Source organism: Ptychodera flava, chromosome 1 (genome assembly GCF_041260155.1).
Source record: "Ptychodera flava strain L36383 chromosome 1, AS_Pfla_20210202, whole genome shotgun sequence".
NCBI classification, from domain to species: domain Eukaryota; kingdom Metazoa; phylum Hemichordata; class Enteropneusta; family Ptychoderidae; genus Ptychodera; species Ptychodera flava.
In genome coordinates, this window is record NC_091928.1 from 29,243,299 (window position 1) to 29,255,070 (window position 11,772).

Sequence of the window (11,772 nt, forward strand, 5' to 3'; positions counted from 1 at the left end):
TATATTGATAGTATAGCACCTTCAGCAGAACTAACAAACAAGCCATTGCAAAACTTTTTAAACTGCTAGTTCCGAGGCATAATTGAAATTCGCTGTCATAAGTGTGATCTTGGTATCAAGCTGTTAACGCAATGGCTAATTATCCCGCACAACGTAACAATTAAAAGATAATTATAATGTAACGGACACATACCGGCTCTTCTAATTGGTTTGTCGTGTATACTTTCGTTCTCAAATGAGTGTCACAAAATCGACTCGCTATTATGTAGGGCTGGAAGTATAGCACTGCCCCGATGTCGTTAGTGACCCATTTGATATGTTCCTTAAATATGCCATGTAGCAATTCAAAACACAACTCATTGTCCGCAATGAACCGTATTCTACAGGCAGTCAATCGCAAATTTTAATCTTTTAGTGGTCAGTTGATAATTAATCGATAAGCCGTCGTTTGTTCCCATTATCATACACCTACATTCACGTACCTGAATAAAGCTATGGGAGAAAGCGCCCTCAGATCCGTGCATTTTTTTTTACGTATCACGCCCCGGCCCGGTGCCCAAATATGGGCAATCGCGCGCATTTCTGAACTATCTCGATTCTGGTTACTACGCGCGCACAAGTGACATCGGCTTTTATTTCTAAATTCTAGTGAAATCCTGTGTATACTAAGTGCGTGCCTGTTCATTATAAATTGCAAGAAACTGACATCAAGCTTTTGTCCCTCTTACACCTCGATTTCAACCTGGATCTCTGTTGGTCACGTAATTCTTGACCGCGGACATCCGGGAATTTGCGGATTTTTACGTCATTTTTGCGTCACACTGCCGTGAGAACAAAATATTGAAGTGTCGATTTTCAACCTTTACACCAGTATTCAAAGTTTCAACATTATGTCAATGATAAACACTAAGTTCAGTCCTTTGCCACATAATTTCTGCATTGTTCACTGTCCCAAATCCCATTTCACCTCACTAGCGTGCGTGAGGTGAAAGTGACGTCACTCCGCGGTCAAGAATAGTACTGATGTTGCATTGCGCGTTCTAGAATTCTGCAGGTAAACAATATGTATGTCAATCCGCGACGGAAAGCGGCCATCGTATTTATGAAAAACTGTCACAAATGGCGATGAATTTCTGATATCGCACGCATTTTTATTCCTAAACAATGTTGAATATTATGTAAACTACATATTTATCATTCCATAAGGTATATGATAAAACCTTTACGGCCCTGATACGGCTTTTGCGGCCCTTGGTCGTACGGCGTACGGGCCCTCGCACGCTCGGGCCCTTCCGCCGTACGACCTCGGGCCGCAAAAGCCGTATCAGGGCCGTAAAGATTATTACAAAGCAGAGCGACATCTTGAGGTCACAGTTTGAGTCAACCCTCGTCCAAATTTACACGTCTACGGGAAATCAAAAGTTCGAGCTTCAAATAAAAATGTATCTTGAGTGTCCCAGTCAAGAAATGCACATACAAATAGTCACATGAGGTACATCCGGGGTCTTCGTAATTGACACAAACCTACAGCGCAGTAGGTAATTAAAGACTTCGACCATAATGTATCATTATAAGTGCAGTGAATGCCTTACAAACCTGCCTGGTACCGCAACTCTGTCAATTAAAATGGCAAAGATCATGAAAACAAAGCGAACCAGACTATGGCAAGCCAAGTGTTGCAAAATTCAAAAAACACATTTTTGTGTTCGAAGTTTTCATGTTTGTGTTCTAAAAATTTATGTTTATGTTCATAAAAACCATGTTTGTGTTCTTAAAATGTATGTTTATGTTCATAAAAATCATGTTTATGTTCTTAAAATGTATATTCATGTTCATAAAAACAATGTTCATGTTCTTATAATGTATGTTTATGTTCTTAAATTGTACATTTATGTTCATAAAAACCATGTTTATGTTCTTAAATTGTATGTTTATATTCTTAAATTGCATGTTTATATTCTTAAATTGTATGTTTATGTTCATAAAAACCATGTTTATGTTCTTAAATTGTATGTTTATATTCTTAAATTGTATGTTTATGTTCATAAAAACCATGCTGTTATTCAAACTTTCATGCTTATGTTCATGAAGGTCATTTGTTTGTTCATTGAACAAATTTATGTTCATTAAAACACTGCTTATGTCCATATCTCCCTGTTAACACTGAGGGCGCTCTGGAGTTAGCAGCACGAGACAGCTATGGCGGCGGACCAAACAGTTACACCGCATACAGCGAGAAAAGTGGGCTTTACGTGTGTTTAAAAGCAAAGCTTAGCACATCGTGGATCTAGACAAGTAGAGCGTGCTCGAAAACGGAGATCGATCACAAGTTTGTACTAAATATCGGCTGTTCTCGGCGGAGAAACTGCACGCTCTCATTCGGAGGCGCAACCAGCGGTTTAACGTTATAAATGTCTACGCACTTTCGAAGTCCGAAGTCAAAGACTCAGGGCTGTGGGAGGCACTCTGATCCGATGTAGAGATGGGTCTGTCACAAGTGAGGGGAGGACCGCACAACAAAATACCTTAATACGATAAGGGGAGAACCATTTGATTTCTGGGGGGGGCATGGAGGATTTTGAGAAAAAAAATTTGTCACCAGGTGAGATAGAAGAAAAAAAATTGATCCTGTCATGGCCTGAGAAAAAAAAAATTGTCATAACAGACAGAAGTGAAAAAAAAATTGTCACAATGCACCAGAAATTAGCAAAATTTGGGAACCTTATTCTCATGTATTCTTTGCCGACGCGCCGCGATAGGCGGCACAAATGTTTTTACCACAAGCAATTCTTATGTTTTTTTCCCCAGCACTTATGATATAAGCATGCACTACATAGGTCTACTTTACACCTCAGTACACTCAAATTACAAATGTAAGTCGTTTAAGTTTAATGTTAAGTTTCAGAAGACAAAGTAAACTATTTATGAACCTTTATTATGTTAACCTCATGTATAGATATTTATATTTATATATATATTATATATACTCTTTCATTGTTGTTTTTGCAAAACCTTTATTGTACTTTATGATCAAGATCCCAACTGGGATACGATTTCAATAAAGGCTTACTTTACTTTACTTTACTCAATGTTTTCCTTCTCTTTTCTGACCCAAGAAATCACATTTCAGGATTTCTGTTGCAATATCTCAATGGCATAGGCACTATCTAAAGGGGACTATATGACTTCTGTAAATTGTTAAAATTTAAAACACAAGACAGGAGTCAACAAACTAGTGTTAAAACCAATATATTAATTCTCTCAATATAAATATGTTAGAAAGATGAACAAGTTAACAATGAAAAATTGAGGAACAACAATATAATGAAATAGAATGTGTGAGCCTTGTGAGCCTTTCTCAAAATTTTCACAGGATCTAGACAAAACTGAACCGTTCATCCTTTATTATCACAGAAACATGTTTTAATGTTACCTCAGTTCAATGACCATTTTGACAGTTAAACATACCATATTCCGGCTTTTTGTTAGAAGCTGGCAGCTGGAGAAATGACACAAGAAGCTAGGTCACAGATTTTCCGTTCCTGTACATTCATTTGTCTTCAGTCTCTGGCAAACAGAACTGTTTTTCACAAATTGTATTGTCATTGTTTGGTTGTTGAATATTGTGACTCAAACACTGATCGTGCAAAAAATGTAAAAAATATTAGTGTTCAATGTCATTTTCAAACAGTTTTACCGAGTGCAAAATAAACTAAAACTCCTCTCAGATTGCACCATTAAACACATCAATTTCTCAAAATTTCCAATACGAGAGGGGGACCCCCTCTCGTGCTCTCCCCCTTGGGGTATTCTAACAGTTTCACTTAATAAAAAAATTAAAAAACACCTCTCAGATTGCACCAGACTGCACCATTGCACACATCAATATCTTAAAAATTTCCATGCAAGATAGGGGAAAGCCCCTGTGACACTTTCCCCTAAGCCTCTCGCGTGTTCTCCCCCTGTACTTTCAAATTCTGCCCGGTCAGATATCCTAGTGAAAACCCTGTCATAATACCCATCCAAATTAAACAATATACTATATGGTTAGATACTGCGTGAGCTTTTATATCTTTATTTTATTGTGACTTTGAATTTCATTTTTGATGGGTTCACCTTTTTTGAACCATCATGAGATAACTGGTGATAGTCTAGAAGGGTAAATCAGGATTTGAAAGGTCTCTACTGTTGCTGTATTTTGTAAATTTTACAATCACATGTACATGTATTTAACTTTTCTAAGTGGGGGAATCAGTCAAAATTTCAGAGTTAGAGAGGGAGGTTATTCAAATTCATCATGGTTGGCGAGGGGTGGTCACTCAACAGGCCGTAAATAATGTTGACTCCCTTATATACAACGCATTACAAACTTGATGACCAAAAAAAAAATTTGCACTGCTACTCCATTCAAAAAAAAAAATTGATGCGGGTCTGACAGTAGAAAAAAAAATTGCTGTCACTCTGACAGGAAAAAACTTTGCTCCCATTCCCACTTCCTCCATACCCCCCAGAAATCAAATGGTTCTCCCCTAACGTAAAAGATCGACCAAATACCTTCAACTGCCCGATGCAGATAGCCTATCAAAGATACGTTTTCCATTTGACAACTCGCAGGTCGTATTTCACTGCATCTAAAAGTCGCGGGTCGCTCATTTTTGAAACTCTCAGGACGCAGGTCGCATGTCGTGAAGACCGGAAGACCGGTCACGACTATAGCTCTGCGTACGATGCATGCTGTGTACGGTCTTTTATGTTATCACAATTAGGTCTGTTTTTGTTCGGTCCTCTTCTCACAAGTAACGGACCATTCTCTACATCGGATTTTAATCAGAGTGCCTCCCACAGCCACAACAGCCCTGAGTCTTTGACTTTGGACTGCCAAAATGCCATAGGCAAACCGCTGGTTTTGCCCCGAGTCAGAGAGCGTGCAGCACAGTCACCTTTGGTCGGAATATTCCACTCGGCGTCTATGCCCTCATAGACGTGTGTACATATGCTGAGAAGGAGATGTACACACGTCTATGGGGGCATAGACGCTGAGCGGAATAGACCGACCATAGGTGACTGTAGGTGTGCGTGCAGTTTCTCCGCCGAGAACAGCCGATATTTAGTAACCACACAGACCTGAGTCTTTTACTTTGGACTTCGAAAGTGCGTAGACATTTACAACGCTAAACCGCTGGTTGCTCCGTTTTCGAGCACGCTCTACTGTCTAGATCCACGATGTGCCAAGCTTTGCTTTCAAACACACGTAAAGCCCACTTTTCTCGCTGTATGCGGTGTAACTTGCTGGTCCGCCGCCATAGCTGTCTCGTGCTGCTAACTCCAGAGCGCCCTCAGTGTTAACAGGGAGATATGGACAAAAGCAGTGTTTTAATGAACATAAAATTTGTTCAATGAACAAAACAAATGACCTTCATGAACATAAGCATGAAAAGTTGAATAACAGCATGGTTTTTATGAACATAAACATACAATTTAAGAATATAACATACAATTTAAGAATATAAACATGGTTTTTATGAACATAAATGTACAATTTAAGAATATAAACATACATGAACATGGTTTTCATGAACATGAACATACAATTTAAGAACATAAACATGGTTTTTATGAACATAAACGTACAATTTAAGAATATAAACATACATTTAAGAACATGAACATGGTTTTTATGAACATGAATATACATTTTAAGAACATAAGCATGATTTTATGAACATAAACATACAATTTAAGAATATAAACATACATTTTAAGAACATAAACATGGTTTTAATGAACATAAACATACAATTTAAGAATATAAACATACATATTAAGAACATAAACATGGTTTTTATGAACATGAACATACAATTAAGAATATAAACATACAATTTAAGAACATAAACATGTTTTTTATGAACATAAACATATTTTTTTAGAACACAAACATGAAAACTTAGAACACACAATGTGTTTTTTGAATTTTGCAACACTTGGCTTGCCATACAATACAGGCAAAACGTTGTCAGTCAATATTGGATTGAATGTCTCATTGAGATGATATCGAAGGATTGAACTTCTAAGTTACAGTTGATGAGATGAATTTGTTATATCCTCTATGAAAGGTCACAAATTTACTTTAATTTATATGTAAAATAATAATGTAACACAGGGCGTACAGACGCGCAGTTGTCGGTCACAGATCGAGTGACGTCAGATAATGCAAATGAACTCAACAAGATTTTAAAATAGAGATGATTGACACTCACCTGTCACTTTTTTATACCATGCATTATATTATTATTATTATTATTATTATTATTATTATTATTATATTATTATTATGTTCATCAACAATGTAGGTCTGTACAAGACGCCTCCATTGAAACGGATGGTGACATTGAATTTCTAATTGGTGATATCATGACGTCTTTTCCCGGGGGTTTTATCCATTTCAACTCAACTAAAACAAATTAGTCTATTGAATAATAGAAAACCATTTCGATGTAGAATGGGGAACATTTACGGCATATACGAGTCAAAGTAGTCACATTTATAAGAAGTTATCAGATTTTGATTTTGACTTTGAAAAGTCGAGGAAAGCTTAGGATATTGTATTTGCTAAACCCTAACGTACAATGCACGGCGGTTTTTTTACGTTGAAGCACAGATTCATCTATTTTCTTCTAGTCTTCCGCTAAGGTAATACGTTCTTTGAAGTTTAAAGACTTGAACTGTCGCTCAAACTCTCCTTAAGGGACCTTTAAACAATTCCCTATCGAAACCAAAAATAGAAAAATTTGAAGGCCAACGTGCAAGAGTTTGCACTAGAGAAAATGGCCGCCATCCCTGTGTTAACTCCATATGGGGAAAATTTCACAAAAATAAGCGACGAAAACTTTGATTACTGCACAAGCTTCAAAATGAACTACCACAAGTGGTTAACCAAAATATATTTTAAACATTAAAATTGAGAGTCCAACTCTATGTCTGTCCCCGGGGTGTAACCGGGACACAAATTTCCTTTTCATATTTTATGCCGACTTAGTTTTATCTGCAACATACGCAATTATAAAAGATGTGTCAGCAAAAGTATTCGAGCTTTTTCGTGCCATCCAACTCAACCAAGCATTGATACAATACTGCCATTGCATATTGCATTTTTCCTACACTTCTTTGACTTGATGACATCGTGTCACTTTGGTGAGAACTTCTGTCAAATAGGAAAGCTCGAATCAGGTGACTTGTTGAAGAGAGGGATTTGCGCATGCGTCGGTAAAAAAAATAAAGCGCAGCAGACGGCCGGCCGCGCCGGTTCAGATGTCGACGACGAGTCGCGGTTTCTGGTTGAGCAGTTGTCGTATGGGTGTGCAAGTACATTAAGGAGAAGGTATTTCTGACTATTCACATTCAATGAATTTCGAATGAATTTCTCTCAATTACACCTATCTGCTTTGTTACGTTATCAGGGTCCGCTGAAAATTGTGATGCGCGCTTGTAGCAAGGTGTGGAAGACGCGGACGTCGACCTCTTGTACACAGAAATGATCGCGCCGAGCGTCGCGCGCGCGCGTTCCTATATTTGTTTACAGGTAACGCAGCCTGTCTTCGACCCCGACCAACGCATGCTGCAAACGGGTCCAGGGCTTTGCGATTAAAGGTTTGTGAGAGAGAATGTCATTGATATGTCAAATTGATACATATCCCTGTGAAATACCTACGCATTAGAGTGAAAAGTCCATCCGAGTCCGATATATCATCCCCAAATCCTACATCGGACCTTATACATGTAGGTCCCTCCGGAGAACGTTGAGGTGACGACTCATAGCTTGATTAGGATCAGACTTCAACCGACGGCGAGGAGTGTCACGTTGCGAAACAGTGCTCACACGACTCGCAGCTACCAACTGAGACGGTCAGTACGTCAAAAGTAACCATGTATAGGGGTAGCTCTCTTCAATTCCAGGCTGTACATTTAACCACGGTCAAGGATTGGCCGTGATTTAACATCTGAAAACACACGATTCACGTCGGTCGAAAACGGAAAGGTAATTTACTGAATGTCGTTTGCTTGGATCACACGCAGTCTGTTTTCGTTTGATACCTGAGACACGTGTATGGTGCAAATGAAATAGTATGCTAGTAAGTTGCAGTTGCGTTAGTTCAGAGAAGCGGACTTTAGGAAATCGGGCTTGATTCAAAGGCAAAAAGTGCAACTAGCGTATCTTCGATCTTTGGTTGCCCGCGGTAGTTTCATTTCTGGAACGTATACGACAGAACTCTGCCACATAACCCCGTGCATAACGTTGTGATGACGTGAAAGCTAATGTGCCATGTACATTCAAGAAAAGGATTGTATGTGTAGATTTCTTTTGATTCAGATTCTCGTAAAAAATCTTCATTAATACAATCTTTTCTTTAGCGAAATTTATTCAATGCTGCTTTTAAAAAATACAAGCGAGTCTTTTAATTTATTTTGCAGAATTTTTCGTGTTTCATTGTATTTGCTGTAATACGCTAGATTCAAGTACACAGTTCAATAAAGGTTTTATTCTATTGTATTCTACAGTCTGCTTCCTCAAAGACAATGGCTGTTCATTTAACAGTGGAATACAAGTTAATTCAAATATATAAGCTTACAATTATCATGCAATTAGAGCATACAGCATAGAATACAATTAAATTCAATAGGTACATATTGAATAGATAATTACTAAAACCTAAGACAATGGCTGCTCATTTAACAGTGGAATACAATTAAATTCAATAGGTACTATTAGATAGATAATTGCTAAACCTGAGACAATGGCTGATTGTTATTAAATTCAATAAGTACATGTTAGATAGGTAATTGCTAAAACCTGCAATAAGCATTAATTAACCCCCCAAAAAGTAACCATTTTACAATGTAGTAGTCAAAGTTGACAACCATTTCCGAAAACTAATAGTTCCAAGAAACAATCTGGTAGTCCGCCTTAACACCAGCCATGTGCTTAATTTTAAATTACATGATTGTTATTTCTGACAATCTGACAAACCAATGAATGTTGTTCTCTAAGATAATCCCTCGTGTTGTTCAATGGTATTCAATCATGCAAGGTATTGTATGAAAAATAAAATCATAAGTTGCGTTTGTAATTCAACTATGAATATGAAGCTTTCTCAAAGACTTTCAAATACATGGTCACTTTGATTGTACGATAACTTCTTCTCTGCGGTTAACCCTTTGAGCGCTGTGATTTTCTCCGCCAAAATTTTAGTGCAAAACTTTACCAATTTTCATGAATTTTTCTTTAATTTTTCTTTTAATTTTGGACCAAATGGTCAACACATTTCATTGGCTACAGTTTGTTATCAAAATTTTGGCAAAAATCTGAGAAAATTGACAGGGGTTTATTTTATAGAGGGGACAAAAGTAGACTTTGGCGCTCAAAGAGTTTTTAACAGACGACAATTTTGGCAATTATAATCGCCGCTTGTAGCACCAGAAGTAGCCTGTACCGAAATATGTATCAAAAGAAAAACCTATTAAAGAACGAGATAGTGCGGTGTCACCTGATTTCACACGCAGTCACATGACTTCTTAAAAAAAACAATATAACCGGAGATAAAGTGGATAATTGATGGTTTTGTCATGTCTTGTACTGATTCAGGCACCAACCGAAAACTGTGACAGACTATAATCTGGACAGTGGTCGGCAGCGATTTTGTTGTCTTCCAATGTAAATACAACAATACTAACAACAAACTTGAAGTTTATCAATGAATGGACAAGAAGAAATACAATAATGTCTAGGTTTCTCCTTTAAGATGTATTAAAGACAAAAATTATCTCATCTCTCCTGGTGCATGGTTGTAACAGCTGCACACTCAGTGCCCCTTCCAGGCGGATTACACGTGCACCAAAAAATGTAGCAAAATATAATTATAAATTCAAAGTGCAACAGAGGTCCAACAGCCTGCATTGCTTGCGCTAACCCGGGCAGTGGCGGTCGTTCAAGTGTTGAAAAACACACTCTGGTTTCAACACGAAAGTGCGCATTTCTGCTGTATTTTTTATTTCAAAAGATTCATTCTCCTGGCAATTTTTACCTTAAATTGATTTGTAGGACAGAATTTTTTTCGGGTCAAACTCCCCCCCCCCCTCAGCCCCAAACTAAAAGATTAACTTTTTTATCCTTCATTGAACTTTTGACGTCGCCCCTAAGTTAACGTGGTTAGAGCCGTTTCTGAAAGTATAGAATAAATTGAAATCGTCTGCTCAGAGTCGAAAGTCGAAGATATCTGATGACACTTTGATGTCGTTTATGTAGATAAGAAGTCAAGTCGGGTCTCAAATTGATCCCTGGGGTCACGATCGATTGCTCAAGTTTCTTCTAAAAATTAACGTGCTATAAAGTGTGCTTTGTACAATGTCCAGCGCATCTGAAGTCCTGATTTGACGAGTGGTGGCGCTGTAATACTCCAGTACGTATCGGCTTCATTTCTCTGTCATCGGGTATCGTACCCATCCGGTATTGTTTGGCATAATGACTATCTAGATATCTCCGCCATTTCAAAACCAAAAAAACTGTAGCCTACAGCGTCTTGCGTTGATTTTGCCGTTCAAGAACCATGACTCTTTCTCTGCCAGAGGTTCTCGCATGAGTCTGTTCGCCTCCCATTTAAACATTTCAACATTTGATGCTCCGTCGCCAGTTACACATCAATGCCAACCGGTTTAATCTCCGAGTTAATCTCGTTCTCAAACAGGGTACTGCTGGGAATGCCCAAAACTGGTCATTTGCCTGTGAAAAGGTACTCAAGAAAATACGCCCCTTGCCTGCCTTTGAAGTCTATACAGAACTTGCTTTGTACGACCCTCGCCTCTGGTTATTATCCATGAATATTTGTCGAAGTTTCTTCGCTCATTTTCATTATGCTCAATGCGCATGCGCGTATCCCGAGCTGCTGTATACTACTACGAAATCGCTGAAAAAATAATCCTGAGTAAAATTTCCCGAGAGGGGTAATGCTTCTTGACATCTGTTCTTTGTTTTGCATGTTAATTCTAGAAAGTAACAATACAAACTATAAATACATACGAAGAGATTTTAGTAACGCTCCTGATGGTAGATAATCTAACCGTGCACGAGAAACTCTCCAGTCGTTGGAATTTTTTAAACTTTAAAAACATTGATCGGTAGTAGCACGTAAGAGGCGCACGGGGCAGATGTAATCATATTGACGCGCCATTGTCACCATCGAGACAGTTTTCCTTTGCGCCCAGTCCGAGGCTGGGAAGCTCATAATTTGGTTCCTGGTCATTCCCAATTTGTTTAGCGGACAAGAGACAAGAACGGTTGGTATAGTAACTCCTTGAAGCCGCGAACTCGCCATCATTGCCTTCGGACGCCTTTCGGGCTAGTTAGGATCTGTCCAAATGCTCTTCTCAACACAGAGGACGCCCCTCACATCCTCCATCTTTTTGTACTCTCTTCAAGCACCTTCGTCATCCCCGGTCATCGTGGAAGCGATCAGTGACCCTCTCAAAACAGATTTAAGGCTTCTGTGACTACGCAGATAAGTCGCTTCTTACCTCATGCAAATGTTAATATTGTGCATATAAATGGGGATGCGAGTAATCGTTCTCAGCTCGAATCCCTTTACGTTCGCTGTCAATATTACGCAGTTTTATTTGCGACAGTGCGTTCCTATATCTGTGAGATATCATCGACACAAATGACCTGCACGACATTCTGAAGACAATAGATCTAGTCTAATCGCTGCAATGCAGAATTGA